The sequence below is a fragment of the Athene noctua genome, chromosome 10 (assembly GCF_965140245.1).
Source record: "Athene noctua chromosome 10, bAthNoc1.hap1.1, whole genome shotgun sequence".
NCBI lineage: Eukaryota > Metazoa > Chordata > Aves > Strigiformes > Strigidae > Athene > Athene noctua.
In genome coordinates this window covers 1689300-1704456 of record NC_134046.1, presented here as the reverse complement: position 1 = coordinate 1704456, position 15157 = coordinate 1689300, and positions in this window count along the sequence as shown.

Genomic DNA, 15157 nt, shown 5'->3' with positions numbered 1-15157 from the left:
GTCCACAGCAGGATTTCTGCCACTGGCCAGGCCCTTGCTTCTGCCCTGACACCTCTCTGAAGCAGCCTTCAGCATTTCTTGTGGCCAACACGGTTTTCCACAAAATATTAATCACAAGTGAAAACTTACAGGGGAGGCAGACATCCTGCCTCCCTTCCCCCTGCCAAAAGGTTCTCCTTTCTGTGTCCCCTTCTCACTTTGTTTTCTCTTCCTTCTCCCCCCACCACACATAAGGAATTGATTAATGTCTCTTTAAGGCCCTGTGTCTGCCACCTTGCAGCACACCCTTGTAAATCAAATAAATATCTCAAGGATCCTTATCCTGGGAAAATTGAGATAATTACCCTAAATTGAAGAGCCTCTTTTTTTTTTTTTTTTTCCCCTTTCCCCCCACCCCACCCTCTTCTTCTCTTTTCAGCTGGAGTCTCTTGTAGTAACAGGTGTGCTGACTTCTAATTCCTACGCAGGAATTGCCCCCTCTCTCTGAAGGGATGGCCCTCGATAACCGGTTCCAGGTTAAGTCCCAAAATGAGTTTTAACCAAGATACAACATCAGTCAACAACATCAGTCAGGAACCTTCTCATAGCTCTGTCCAGGTCTCTCTTGGAAAAGTTCCCCCTGGCTGATGCGCCTGTGACACGCACCTGCTCAGGAGGCGTCTGTCGCGTTGTGAATCCTGGGGTGTGTCTGTCAGGGGTAACACAGGGCCGGCTCCAGTGTTCCCCTTCTGTCCTGGACCAGTGCTGTAGAAAACCAGACAAGTGGAAAACAGGAACAAATAAATACAATGGAAGGATGGAGATGAAGAGCATTCAGGTGAAAGAAGATGAAGTATTAAGAAACAGCAGGAAAACTAACATGGTAGCCATGTCAAGTCAAGTCAAGTCAAGTCTGTCCCGAGTGATCTGCTGTAAGCTGGCCTGCTCCAAGCAGGTCCTGAGGTCTCTTTCAACCCATCCCTTTCTGTGGGGCTAAGGCAGGACAGAGGAACACTAATGCTATACGAGAGCAGGCATGGGCCCCAAAACCAGTCTCCGTTTCCCAGTGTCATCACCATGTGCTTCTCCCCCAACATAGAGTGAGAACACCTCCCACCAGCCAAGAGCAGTGCCAGCTGCATCGCGTTATTAACCTTCCCTTCCAATGCAGTGGCAAAAGCCACCAGAAGAGCAGGGGACAGGGCAGTGGGTGAGGAGATCGAGGGTCAAGCTGTGACCCGGCTGGTTTTCTCCTGGGCAAAGAAAATTCTACAGACCAAAAGCCTACAGTATTTTGCTTTTGGCGCTCTACAGCTGAACACACAAGTAAATTGGGACTGTCAGAGGGACTGAAGGTGAGTGATGATGCAATCCAAAGGGGATGATTACTTCTCTAAGAGATTTCCAAGCAGCACCTGGGGTCTCCGGGGTGCCGGCAAAGAGGATTTTTAGGTGACTTTGTGTAAGGCAGGGAACATAAACACAGAAGGTTCTCAGAGAGCAGGGATGACTCTGCATTCAGAAAACGAGGGAGGTGGCAAGCAGTGGATGGTGACGTGATGGTGCTGAGCATGGCCCTCATAACGACAGGCCTCCTCCAAGTACAGATTAGACCTTCAAGCCCAGCCAGCTTGTCTAAAGCATGTGTCGGCTGGGAGAAAGCGGAGCAGACTGGCTCCGAGCCTCACGAGATAATCGCAGAGCTGGGGCGAGTGGTCTCAAGGCTGCAGGTGTGTTGAGAGAGAGGAGGACAACAGCTGTTTCTACTTCACCCAGGTCTTCCGTGCCAGGTCACCCTTCCCGCATCCCCAGCAGAGCCACGGCTCTCTGCAGACTCATCAGACCCATTCTCCTGAAAACACTCTCACACACAACCCAGAGCCCAGGCAGGGCTGAAACAAGATGAATGCGGTGGCTGAACAAAGCAGTTCAGAGCTGTGGCTCCAGCAGAGCTTCTCCAGCATGTCTCTACCTATTCCAGGATTGGGGAGGAAAGAAGCAAATTTTGAGGGAGGTGGGAAACAGCTTTTGTGAAGGCCCACTGATGAAGAGAGGATGGAAGGAGTTGCAGCCCCAAATTTTCTCACCTTCCCCTGCCAAATCACCCAAAACAGCCACCACAGGGTACTGTGCCCTGTGCCCAGGACACATGCAGTAGAAGGTGACTCCTCTGCTTGCTCCACGTCATCCCTATAGACCCAACTCGAGCTTTAAAGTGGTGCCAATGCAGAAAAGCAGGGCTGGATCTCCATGGCTCTCCTCAACCCTTGCCCTAGCTCTGCAAAGAGGCTGCGGACAGCTTCCAGTGCTTACAGGGCGGGATGACCCTGCCTAGCCTGCGGGCCACAGAGTCACTCCTGGCACCAGCAGGCTCCACACAACATCTCCATTCCTCTCAGAAGAACAGGCTTGACGGTGTTTTGACTCCCTTCTCAGAGACTCCCACATGGCACTTCACAATCCAACTTTGCTCTCAAATACACATCCTGGGCTGCATCCCAGAGATGTGTGTCAGGCACGAAGCGCTGTCAGTCAGCCCCAGTCACAACACATCAGGGCTCAGGAGAAGTCTGACTGATCGGGGCGAGGGGGGAGGGAGTGTGGAAATGAGAAGAAAAGGCTGAACAGGAAAAAAAAAAAAAAAAAAAAAAAAAAAAAAAAAAAGGAGAAAGAAAATCAAGCAGGAAAATGGCAGGGACTATTCCATACAGCAAGGATGTTTTTCATCTGTGATACAGCAGCAGTGTCAGGCACCGAAAAGGACAAAGATGTTCAGAACAGAGTCGCAGGGAGGAGAGTGGAGGAAGCTCCTGGGGGGGCTCCTGGTCTGGAAGCCGACATCTCTCATCCTGAAACCCGCTGCCACATCAGCAGCATGGCAATTAGTGTAAAGTGGGCTGCAGGGACAAAGCTACCAGATAAAGTGTGCCTCTGGCTAAATGCCACTGCGACGTTGGCTCCGATATCGGCAGCCTCAGCCAGGGAGGACCAAATGGCCGTGGCGCCAGGACTGTCCCTCCCGTGCCACGGGGGGGTTCAGGGGCGCAGGGAAGGGTCGCTGCAGGAGTGGCTTGGGGCAGTTCTTCTGCCACCACCCAGATGTTTTCCTGCACAGGCAGATCCTAACTGTCAAGAAAGGCAAATCTGGTCAAACCAGGAATAACTGAGGAAGCAACCAAAGCCGTGCTCATTTGAAGAAAAAGGTGAACAAATTTAGGCGAGGGTTCAGAGGAGAGGTCTGCCTATGAAAGAGCACTGCAGTGGAGAGGGAGAAGGTCCCTCCCCATTCTGGAGGTGAAGGACAGGGAGACAAGACCTCAAACACTGCATAGAAGTTTGAGATTAGTCAAGTATGCTCATATTATGAATTTCAGTCTCTTCCACCATGCATGAAATTAGTAAATATTCATTGGGCTGAAGAGAAAGAGGAGGGAGGTGAGTTGACTCCACAGCATAATTTATGTAAGTATTCACTGGAGCTTGAACAGGAACCCACATCTTCACCCACGAAGGACCGAAAGAAGTCCTGCTTCATTTTACTCCCTCACTGCAACCCACGGTTTAAATCATACTTAATTATTCCTCACGAAGTGGAAAAGCTCAAATGGCAGGACTGAGTGGCCTCTCCTGCCGCCTCGAAACCAGAATTCTCTGATAATCTGGAGGGTCTTTCCAGGTGGGTTCGAGTCTTTCTCAGAGGGAGAAAAGATTAGAGGGGAGAGGGCTCTAGCTGCTACGCTGGTCTCTAAGAGTGGCCAACGTTTCTTGGCCTGTGCAGACCCTGATCTCTGAGCCACACCCAGAAGATGACTCGCAGATTGAGCTTTGCCAGCAAGAGAGACATGCCCAGACTAACCTGGTGTGGCTTAGGCATAAGATAAACACTGATCTGTTCAGCAAAATGAAAATGGAGGTGGGTCTGGCAAAGAGCAGAAGCAGATCCTCGGGGAGAACAGGGAACAGAGAAATACTGCAGCTCTACTGAGAGGCAGCTGAGCAGGGGCTCTAAGGAGCCAAACTAGACCCCTAAAATTGCTTTATGTTTGGGGTACAGCATGCCTCTGTCAAACAGCCTTTTTTTCTCCACAAATCTACGAGGGGACAACAGCCTCGTGCTCACTTACTTCATGAAGAAGATACAAGGGAAGGAACCACATGAGAAACCTGCTGCTCAGCCAAATCATTCCCATGTGAACCGCAGCGCATTGTGTCAGCCTCTGCTCTACAAGGAGGCACCGTTGCCTCTCTACCTCAGACAGGGGATGCAGAGGCACAACCCATGAACAATTTTGAGTTTTTCATCACTGAGGGACAGATTGCCTTGCATGAGGACTCTCTGCAGCTCTGGCTCGATGGGCTGTGTTTAGCCAGCTCACATAAAGTTGCATTGGATTTTTGTTTTAGCTGCATGACAGACAAGGGAAATGAAGTAGGTGGTGTATGCTCTGACTTCAGGAGGCATTTGCTAATCTCTAAGGAGGAATCTTATTAGAGAAATGGAAGAGGTCATTAGTGGGAGGGGCGGGAAGCTCTAGAAATCACACATCACCTAGAAAATTGACTGGAAGAAATGGGAGTCTCTGTGCAAGCTGGCTCATGGGGAAAGGTGAGACCATCCCTCCAGCTTCCTTTTATTCACCATCTTCACGATCACTGGTGGTTTTCCTCTGATGTGATGCAACCCAACCTCAGCTCCTCGGCTGAGCGCTACAGCTGGTCCCTTTGTTCATCTGTCACATGGCAGATGGAAGAGGTAGCGATAAAACTAAGAGCATGGAGGGAAATCCAGATGGGGAAGCAAAGAGAGTAGTGTGAGACCCAAATCCTTTAAACCTCAGGATCCTCAGTCCTCACTGGGCAAGAGAGCTCATGAGTCAGACCAGCAGACCCCATAGATGGGCTGAGGAGCCAGCAGACTCGTAAGTCACTTTTCTAACCCAACAAAGGAAGAAGAAATGGCTACAGAGAGGAGGATACAGCGAGGATTGCCTTTCCCTGGCTTGTCTGCATCATAATTAGAAAGTACTGCAAAACAGATCTGCAGACCCAAGAGGGGACCAAGGTGAGGGAAGGACCCCATGCGCCCCGCAGCTCCCCCAGCCTGCCCTCAACCTGTAAAGATATCAGTCCGACAGCACATGCTTGCAAACCCCGGCCCGGCCCTGGCTGGGTTAATGTGACAATCCATTTCTGACAGCGTGTCAATACAAAGCAATTTAGGAGTGCATGAAAAATCGACCCGAGGTAACAGGCAATTTCTCCGCTCTGCTGGTTAGACGGAAGTAAGGACCAATGAGGCCAGCAGCTCCAAGCGCGCTCGCCTCGGCAGCGCCTGCTCTGCGCGCACGCTGTCACATTAGCAGCTCTCACCAGAGAGAAGGATGGAGCAAGGCAGGAGAAAGACACCTGCTATGGGGCACAGTCTCAGGATGGGGACGAAGGAGACTGGAGGGTGGCATCCCAGTCTTTCTCCCATTAAAGATTTTGTTAATCGGGAGGCATTTCTGTATGTAAAGGTGATTGAAAGGGAGCAGACGGATTTAAACATACAGATGATGATAAGGCAGGACCTGTCCTTGGCTCCACAAGACCTGCCCTACAGGCAGGGAGCCACTGGCTGAACCACTCCAGGCTGGGGCGGGACAAGCAGCTGGTCCAGACGACCCAAAAACCTGATGCCAAGAAGTCATTTTATAAGCCAAATCCAAAGCATTCCCGGATGGGACCTGAGGCACTCTCCAACAGCACCACGGACACAAGGAGCACGTTTCACACTGGTGCATCTCCCCTGGCAGGCGCTGAGAGAGGCCACAGGAATTAATAGAGAGGGGCAGAGGATGTGGTGGGAGAGGAAGATGAAAGGACTGGCATCACCAAAGGCTGGCCTGCCCTCCTTTCCTCCCTGTCACCAGCACAGATTGCAGGGAGGGCAATCGCCTGCCTCTTGCCCACATGGTAGCCACCAGCAGCCATCTCAGAGGGCTGCCTCCACGCTGTGAAAGCACATTGGCTCCAACACCAAGGCTGGCACAGAAAAACACAGGGTGAGCCCAATCCAAGCAAATCTGTTTGCAAATGTGGAGAGCAGCAGCAACGTGCTGGCAGTGCTCATCCGGCATGATGGGCTCACGGACACTCCCACCACTCTACAAGCGTCGCGGTCTGTCATTATTAAGGCAGAAAACACACCAGACGGAGTCTACGCCGCTGAGTCCAGGGTTTTGCTCCCTCACGACCCCCGGATGGTGCACTCTGAAGAGTTGATTCAGATCCCTCGCTCATCTAGAGAGGCCAGAAGTGCCACCTCCACTGAGGGAGTCAGGAGAAATCACGCTTGCTGACAATTTTTTTTTAGATCGAGCAATTTTGAAGCGGGCTGAGCTTCCCGCCCATGCCACACACCATACGCACAGCAACTCTGGAGGGTGCCACGCATGGAGATGCAGAAGTCAAAAAAGGGAAGAACAGGCAGAGGGAGGAAATACAATATTGCTGTGACTCTGCCAGAATAACAGGCTGGGTTAAACCTACCCTCGGACACATTTTTATCCAGGACACCATGGGATACAGCCAGCGAGTCAGGGTTTGGGGTTGGGTCCTTTCTGTGCGGTTGCGTTAAGAGTAAGATTCCCATTTTATTTTGATTTAATAAGCTGGTTAATGCGTGTTAACAAAATTAAAAGTCATTATTAAAGGCAGCTGTACTAGTGACTGAATAGCTAAGCTTCAGCTTTGCCTTTAGACGATCCGCAGCTTCAGTGTGTGCTTCTAATAACCAGCTGTCACTTACCAGCGATGTGGTAACTCTCTTATTAAATCCTAAATGGGCATATGGACGTTACATTTAAAGTAGTACTTTCCCCCCCCCCACTTCTATCTTTTCCCACATGCAACTGAGCCAACTCACGAATTTCCTGCAACATTTTTTCCCTTCGCTAATGGGATGCACGTTGAGATCAGAAGGGCCAAATCATGACCTGTCTTTTTGTTTTCACATCCCTCTGGAAAAATCCATATGACTCTCCGTGTGTCAGAAGAGTCATAATACATCCCAGATGCCTCAGCACTAATTGCGCTTTTTCCACTAGAAGCCGCTAAACTCCCCTGAGAACCCTTCAACCACGAGCCCTGTTTGTCCAGCGCTGCCACGTTCCTGAACAGCTTTGCAGTAACAGGCTGGTGAGCTCAGCTTTTGGACAAGCCACCATCAACAACCCAGCACGAACACCTCCTTAGCCACTAACTGCATATTCAGAAGATGCCAGAAACCGGGGCACTGTGGGGACTGTGAGAAGTAAAATCTGTTTCTGTGATGGGAGCGAGGGCAAAGGGTTAAGAGAGAAAATCAATCTTGTTTGCAAGATTCCAGTACGACCGAAGTTAAAAATGCCACCAAATGCAAACAGTGCTTAAAATCAGGACAACGCTTCCACCTTCCATTGTTTTTCACATCTTTTGGGTTTTTAACTGAGGCAAATGCAATTAGCCACGGAGGAGGCAGTACCTGTACCTTATCCCAGCATTGTGGTCTCCAGGCAGGAGCGGAGGGGACAGAGGGGACTTACCTGCCCTCCCAGGTCACCCACAGCAGACTGGAGTTGCATCGGCTTAGCAGGAACAGCCAGTTCTGCTCTGTCCTACGTCGGGTCCAACATTAAGACTCGGCTCACACAGACCACTTCCTTCTGTCCCTGTCCTTCCTTGACACGAATCTGTATGTCCTTAGGAGCATCTGAATAGTTAGTGCAGTTGTCCAGGAGACAGAGAGGGGAGAAGTACAGGCAGAGGACTGGAGATCCCTGGTGCTCCAAAGCATTAACACTGCACTGGCATGGGTCAGCCCCCAGGACTTGGGGACAATGATGTTAACAGATCTGTTTTCTGCTCCCACACCCTTCCAGCTCCCTGTGGTGATTTAGAACATGAAATGTAGAGAATAGGAAACAGGGTCCCAGGCTCCCCAGCCAGGTGCTCACCGTGCAGAGATCCTCCTCGCTTACACCAGCATGGTGGGATATCCATCATGCTCCTGAGAGCGGCTGTGCAAGGTGTCCCAAGTGTCCGGGAGGCTCCTGTAACTCCAGGGCAGTGCTCTTGCAAGGCACAAGCTGTGCCAGGCTCCCTCTCCCCATAAGAGGTCGGCTGGAGTGGCAGGAGGAGCAGAGAGTTACCACCTCTCACCGATGCTCCCTTTGAAGGCACCACTGCCCAAACATACCTCTACATGATGCCCTCTGGGAGCTGCCCCTGTGCCGTCGCTGCCTGTTCCCAGGTATTGGCAGCTTGCACCAGGCAGAAGGCAATGCCAGCAGGCCACCACCACACTGGAAAGTCTTCACAGAATCCCAGAATCATGGAGGTTGGAAAAGCCCTTGCAGCTCCCCCAGCCCAACCATGACCCTCCCCCTGACCCTTCCCAACTCCCCCAGATCCCTCAGCGCTGGCTCAGCCCGACTCTTCAACCCCTCCAGGGATCCCGGGGACTCCCCCCTGCCCTGGGCAGCCCATTCCAACGCCCAACAGCCCCTTCTGCACAGAAATCCTTCCTCAGAGCCAGCCTGACCCTGCCCTGGGCAGCTTGAGGCCATTCCCTCTTGCCACGATCCTACCTCTGTGAGAAGGAGCTGGCACCCTCCTTTGACTCCATTTTTTCCATTATTAGCAGAGGTACCCAGGACTTGTAACACGGCAGGTAAGAGCATCTGTGCATAAGTTGTTATAGAGTATGAAAGAAACAGGAACAGCCCCTTCCTTGCCCCTCGCAGAGATGACCAGCTGGACTGTCTGCCTCAGGCTGTGGTCACTGCTGCCCCGGGAAGCGGAGGAGAGCATCAGGGGACTTGCTCTCCTGCTGTGCTCTCCCCTGGGCACCGCTATCAGCCATAAACACAGGATATTTGTGGTCTAAACTTTCCCATCCTTATGTCTGAAGGTCCTATACGCTGTGCTATCAATCATCCGCAGAAATATTAAGCTGCTGGAGAGCTGACACTGTCATGTGCTATGTTCATTCACTGGAGGATCAAGCATCTCGGTGAAAGCAGGAGCAGAGTCCAAAGGCAGAGCCTCCCCATCCCTGATCTCATTACGGCCCTGCCGCCTGCACAGACTCCTTTCCTCTCCAGGTCTCTCTTCCCACAGCACTGACCACAGCTCATAAATTAATAAGTGTGTGTATTTTTAAAATCAGGTTTGTGGCGAGGGAGCTGTTGAAGATGAAGTGGAGGGGGTGGGGGGAAGAAAACAAAACCAACACATACAAACAGTTCAAACACTGCAAAATGTTTAACAACGTGTCAGTCCTTCAAAGCCACAAACCCCTCGGTCCCTGTCTGCTGCTGGATTCACTATAGGTTTACTGCCAATGCCAGTGTGAAAGGCGGTGGTGCACGAGGACCCAGAATCCTCTGTTCTGCCTCCAATTATGTGCCAAGTTAAAACTTAGGGAAAAAAAAAAAAAAAAAGAGCAACACCTAATCCACAGTCATTCTTTAATCTTGTGCAGCTTATTAAAACCAAGAGGACAAGATAATCCACCCAGGCTGGCAAGTTCGAGGCTGCTCATTCCCTCTCCAGAAGAAATCAGCTCATGTTTTCTCCTGAGGGTCCCAAGAGGCTCAGAGACCAAAAGACACTGACAATATGCTACAGAAAGAAAAAAAAAATAAAAATAAGGAAGGTAATTATGGAAAAGGTTCAGAGGAAAACATGTTTCTGCACAGCTGCTGAGGGCGAGCAGGAGCTGTACACACAGCAGGAGCTGCCGGCTCCCCGCTCCTGGTCATCAGAGGACTGTGCCGCAGAGGCAGAGCGGGGGCCGGGGATATTAGTGGGGCGGGAAGCTCCAGTGACTCGGCCTCAATCTACAGAAAGGCTGAAGAAGAGAAGAAGACTCTGTGTTGCAAGATACACAGCCGAAGAGACCTAGGCTGGACGGGTCACCCAGGGGGAAAGGGCTGGGCAGGGTGGACCATTATGTGGGGCACTTGCTCAGCCCTTCTGTTCACAGCCCTTGCTTTGTCACAGACTCCCTCAGGCAGAGGATGGAGGTGGTTCGGAGGGACGGACGGACGCAGCGGGACAGCACAACGTGCATGGCATCACCCCAGTGCTGGACAGGGGACAGAAACCAGGAGCAGCAAACCTGGTGGAGTCATGGTCCCAATGGCTCTGCTTCCCTCAGGAAAGAGAAGGTGGCAAGGCAGCAACACCTTCACTCACGTGAGGGATGAAGATGTATGACAGAACGGAAGAAGGTCATCTGGGGCCACTACCACTTGGGCAAAAGAAATAAAAGTAGCTCTATTAGGACAATGCTGAAAATCCTCCCTGGAGCAGCAGGGATGGGTTTGGATGGACACTCTGATTTCTGTTGCCATTAACAAAAAGAGAGAAACTACAAAAAAATACTATGAAAATAGTTTCGTAAACTAACTTCCCAAACAAAAACCAAAAATCAGAAACTGGAAGAGAAAAGCTCACGCATCCTAGCTGCAATGGTTAAAGACTTGAACACCAACCACAGATGCATCACCAAGACATGAGAGTGGTTTAGACTCAATACTGGTGAGTGATAAGAACACTGCGGAAAGGCTGGAACTGGAAAATAACCTTGGACAGAATGATTTATTATTATTATTATTATTATATCTTGCCTTATTTTGACTTATTTTAAAAAGAACAGACAGGTAAACAACAGCAGAGTGCTGCCTAAAGGTCCCTGGTTTCAAAAGGGCAAACCCAAACTTGGATATAAAAGGGAGGTTCAAATGTCTTTGAACCAAAGGCAAAATTCCTTGGAGAATGCATCCCAAGCATGGGAAAAAATACTGAAGGAGTAGCTCCTGAGAAGCTCCTGACTTGCTGGAATGAGTAGAGTAATGGGGATAAAAGGAAAAAGAAGAGAGCATAGAAAGGGAAATGACTAAGCAGCAAACACAGCAGTTTTTAGGGGCTGTGAAATAGAAGAGATGGAGTGAGAAATGTCAGAAGTCAAAGCGAGTTAGACCTGGGGAAGAATATTAAAACAAATAGAGAAAGGTTCTCTGGACATACAAACTCAAAGATAATAAAGACAGAACAAGCAGTGCCGTAATGCAGGATGGGGGAAGAGAGGTCACAGAACATCTAGGTGAGGTCCCAAGACTAAATGAATTCTTCTCAGCAGCTCTGGACAGGGACAATAATTATAAACATATGAACTGAGATGGGTGACCTATATGGAAAATGTAATTACTACAGCTGAGATGGAAGTGAAGATCCAAGATCTTCCTGTGACCGAGTCATGCAGCCAGGTAGCTCCCAGCCCAAATTCCTGGAGGAACTACTCCATGAAATGACAGGACTGGGAGCAAGGGCTTCAGTAAATCCAACAGTAAGGAGGTGGAGAACATAAAATACAGCCCATGTAAGCGAGAAGGGTGAAGAAACAATCTGAGCAGCTGCCAGCCCAAGGCACAAGGGGAGAAGCAAAGACTGAGGAGGGTTGAGAAACATGGGGGATGCCAGACTATCCTGTTTGGGATTGTTTTCATTTCTGTCTCACTTTTTCTGTTAATATCTGATCTTCTAGATAAAGGAAAATATGTATTTTAGTGAATCATTTAACGCAGTGATTTATGGTCAAGGTGGTGAGGCTTAGCCCAGGCAACGTAGCGGCAGATTGGGATTTGGTGGACAGGGAGGAAAGAGCCAGTTCAGCTGCAGGGCAGTTGGCAGTGGGCTTCCCCGCAGAGGGGTCTCAGAACTTGCCCTGATCAACAATTTCCCTAATGAGCTCATCTTAATTAAACTAACCCACAAGAAGCAGGAGAAAACCAGGGCAGACAATGTGGATATCACACTGGAAGCACAGTTGGAGGATGGCTCAATCCCTCAAGCAAACTCTGTAGTTTTTAAGAATTTCCACAGCAAATGGGGAATTCATAAGTTGAAAATGACTGAAGAGGAAAAGACCCTGCTTGTAGGAAGTAATTACCGGCTGATCAGTGACTTACAGCCACAAAGCAGGCAAACTCGATCCCAAGGTATATGCAGGGGACGGTTCCCAGCAGAGGAGGAGATCACCCAACTCATGAGATAAACTAGTCATTCCCTCTCGAGAGCAGCGATAGGTGCACAGAAAGGCTGCCAGGATAACCAGCGGGTGGGACATGGCCCAAGAAGAGGGGGCACACGATTTTCTGGTTTATTTGGCGGAAGGAGATGCGATCGCTGTCTCCATCCCAACTGTAAACAAGGGAAAAAGCAGTGGAAGGGTGACATGGGTACTGAAAATACATCAGCTAGCTAGAAATATATCAAACTTATGCCTCATCAGAGCAGGGAGGCAGCTAGGGCAAACAATGGGGGGAAAAAAAAAAAAAAAAGAAAAAAAAAAGAGGAAAGATTTTTAAGATGGTGCCTGCTAAGAGTATGAAAGGGATTTTATGAGGTGGTTCCCAGCTGGGAATTTGGCCAAGGTACTGGGGTTAACACACCCACTACTCTGAAAAGCACCAAGGGATTTTCAGCAGCCAGAAATTGCCAAGACCTGGGTTTTAAATCTCCACTGCTGAAATGCAACTGTTTATTCAGAGCAGTTCCACTTGAGCAACTATGTGAAATGCTGCTCTGAGACTCTCAAAAGTCTCCTGGGGAGCAGGCAAAAAAATACATATATTCTGTCTGGAGCTGATTCTCTTTCTACACTTCTCTCCCTCTCATCCCTCTTCACCACTAACAGGATTTGCATCAGAGCAGCCCAGCCCGCAGAGCCGTGCAGCTCCTCTGCCTGAGCTCATCAGACCCTGGAGACAGCATCACCTTGGGACCCTGGGGAGGAGCGGGGCCCTGGGCAGCCAGGGGGGACTTTGCCCATACAACACAAACCCCTGTGCACCCCTGGCAAGCAGGGGAAGAGTTCAGGTATCGTGGGGTATTGTACAGTTTAGACGTGCCCAAGAAATACCAGCTGGGAGCAGATGCTTTCAGAGCCGCTCAGGACTTTCTTAATAATATAAACTTACCTGGTACGAAAGAAAACCGAGCCATCTCTATCCTAAGCCACACGAGAAGGTACCAGGAGGCTCGGTGGTTCCCAGGGAGCACAGAGCTCATCTTAACATGCGCCATGTCCTTGCGCACATGCTATGGGGAACAGCCCAGGAGATCCAAGTACCCCAGTCCCCAGGTATATTTTTTATGAGCTCAACGTCCTGTGTTTTCTTGCAACAACCACCCGACCCTGCAAAAAGAGACTGCTCAGCCAGAGCTCTCCATTTTAGGGGAGGATTATTTAATTTTTTGTATCCTTGACCCTTCTTTTACTCCACATTATTTGTGCCATCTGCTCGATGATACTGGTGAAAGTCTCCACACCAAAGCCTGGATGTGACCCAAGGAGCATCGGCAAGCCCTGCCCCGCCTGCAGCATCCACAACGCAGCACACAAATGCCAAAGCACCACAAAAGAGCAAACTTGAGCAGACTTAATCCTCCTCCAGCTGCTCAGTTCCTTGTTGCTCATCTCTTACCGCTCAGTTTGGGAGCGGGGCTGAGAGTGGGGCAGGAGGCAGAAGGGTGCTCTGCGGTGGGCAGTTTGGCTCTTCCGCCTGCAGGAATTTACATCTGACCAGACAGAGAGGTGGGCGCCAGCAGCCAAAGTGGTTTAGCACTAAAACCTCCTACATCTCTGAGCCCGGAGCCTGGCACAGGAGTGGGCAGGTCGGTCCCCAGTGCTGTGAGTCCTAAGGCTGCCAGCAAGATGAGGCACATTTGGCATTTATTCCCCCTGCGCCTCATCCTAAGGAGACACCTTTCCACCTTCCCCAGCTTTGGCAGGGTCTCAGGAGCCTACACCACAACAGAGAAGGGCCAAGGGATGCTGGCAGACACATCCCGGTGCTGCTCCGTCCCATCCCATCGCATCTGCCCGCTGACGGGCACCACCCCGGCTGCCCTCGCTGAGCCTCACCCCGCGCACGCTCCTGCCAGCCCTCGCTCCCCCCAGCCTCCTGCAACCCCCAGGGAAGAGGAGATGGGGAGGGGGCCAGGCTGCCCAGTCCCAGACCTCTCCAGGCGCCTGGGGGACCCCCACTGGGCTCTCCCTCTCTTCGCTGCCCACTGCACACACCCCCCCTCCCCTTCCCCTGCCCTTCTCCGCTTGTTGCACGAAGGGTGCGTTTGACCTCAATCTGTCTGCTTGGATTAGAGTCCGGGGCCGTTCTCCTCTGCCGAGCACAGAGCCCCATCAGGGCTGCGAGGCCGCATCTGCCATGGCGGGTTGTTCGAGAGGGGGTTCAGGGAGGGCTGACGCTGTCGCAGGGCAGCGGGGGACATGGAGGTGAGACCCTGCTGGAGCCACCGCTCCTGCTTGCCAGGGACAGAGTTACCGTCCTGTGGAGCTCAGCTTGCCCGAGAGGTGGAGGTGAGACAGGAAGGATTGAGAGGCGAAGGAGTAGTGGGGACTTTTTATGATAACTGAGTGGAGCTGGGTGCATGGACTGAGCCTCACCTGCAGGAATACGGGTCCTTTGGGTTTGCAGCAGTGTTTCTTCTTAGTATGGCAGAGATGCCTGCAAATAAATAAAATGGTAAGTACATAAAATGCAGCAGGGCCCCGTCTTTGGACCAAGGTGAGTGACCCAGCATGGTTCAAAACAGCTGCACGTTGCTCCTCGTTCCCAAAATCAGAGGGACCTCACTCAAACTCCTCTCTGGCAGACGTTGCTGGCCCATGACATCCCCAAAAAGTACCCGGACAGGAGATGAGCACCTGCAGGCAGCCCCTTTGGCCTTCACTGCACCCTCCAGCACCTTCACAGGCCACCAGCACCTTCTGCTCGCGCTGGAGCCCAGCATCGCAGCAGAGAGGAACCCGAAGGAAGGACCAGAGGGAGGGGGAACGTGTCCTTCATCCCCAAGTGGACAAAAAGGGCAGAGACATTTGCACAAGGAGCTGACTGGACGGTCTGGGAAGAAGAAGAAGGACGACAGCTACCATGATGCCCCTCACATGCACACAGCTCAGCAAACTGGTCAGGAGAGGAGGGCCGCAAGCCCTGGAGGCCTCTCTTGCATCGGTTGAGGCTGACAGGCCAAGCCTGACAGCTCTGTGTGCTGTCACCTCATATTTCATCGCCTTCCCTGAAGGACGATGGGGCGAACACAACGGCCAGAGCCCGGACAAGTGGGCTAC